This window comes from Apis dorsata, unplaced genomic scaffold (genome assembly GCF_000469605.1).
Source record: "Apis dorsata unplaced genomic scaffold, Apis dorsata 1.3 scaffold_396, whole genome shotgun sequence".
In the NCBI taxonomy this organism is placed as follows: domain Eukaryota; kingdom Metazoa; phylum Arthropoda; class Insecta; order Hymenoptera; family Apidae; genus Apis; species Apis dorsata.
In genome coordinates this window covers 97551-98288 of record NW_006263655.1, presented here as the reverse complement: position 1 = coordinate 98288, position 738 = coordinate 97551, and the positions used below count along the sequence as shown (strand labels likewise).

At 36.2% G+C, this 738-nt stretch overlaps 1 protein-coding gene across 1 annotated transcript in view; it reads left to right on the top strand.

Annotated features, from left to right (window-relative positions):
* The window catches only part of LOC102681087 (Kv channel-interacting protein 1-like), a gene marked incomplete at its 5' end in the record, with an annotated part of 27140 nt that overhangs the window by 8575 nt on the left and 17827 nt on the right, over positions 1–738 (top strand). The window lies entirely within an intron of this gene.

The following is a 738-nucleotide window of genomic DNA, read 5'->3' as shown; positions in this document are numbered from 1 at the left end:
TTTTTTTTTTTTACGTCAGTTTGAAATATTAACCTTTACCGATGTTTATACGGTTCTTAAAAATCTGTCGTGCCGTTTATCATTCCGTTCAATGAAATAAACGATCCTGGATACACAGGTAGCCGATAAATCGAGCATTGTATTCCTCGCACGTTTTTTAGCTCGATAAAGGATTCAGATTCAGAAGTCGTTGAAATTATTTCTTTCATTTTCTTCGCGAGGGAAAGAATTATTTTGATGTAAACATTGCGAATTGAGCACCTTTCTTCTCGAATTCGAATGAAAATACGAGCAAATACGAGACGATAAACAAGCAATGGTATTAAAAAAAAAAAAGACGAGTATCTTGTTAAAAAAGATTCGAATTTTAAGATTCGCCCCAATGCTATTTCTCCCTCTTTTATTCCAGGTTCCGCGTTAAAAAAAATTCCCTTTGTTCCGCGGTGTGAAGCTTGGTCGAAAAACATAAACAATAGGTCAGATATATGCGTAAAGGGTAAAGAAAAATACAAAGGGGAAGAGAGAGAGAGAGAGAGAGTAAAATCGAATAGAGCAAATAGCCCCATGATATTTCATTGAGCGCAGATATAGTTACCATGGTAACAAACTCCGGTGGTATCAAAATCGTCCTACGTTTCAAACATTCCCCTTTATCCGTCCGTATAAACGATATCGATATTCGTCGGTGAACAGTTCCCTATCGATTTCAAATATTTTTGTGCTTTCCGTAGGTTTTCT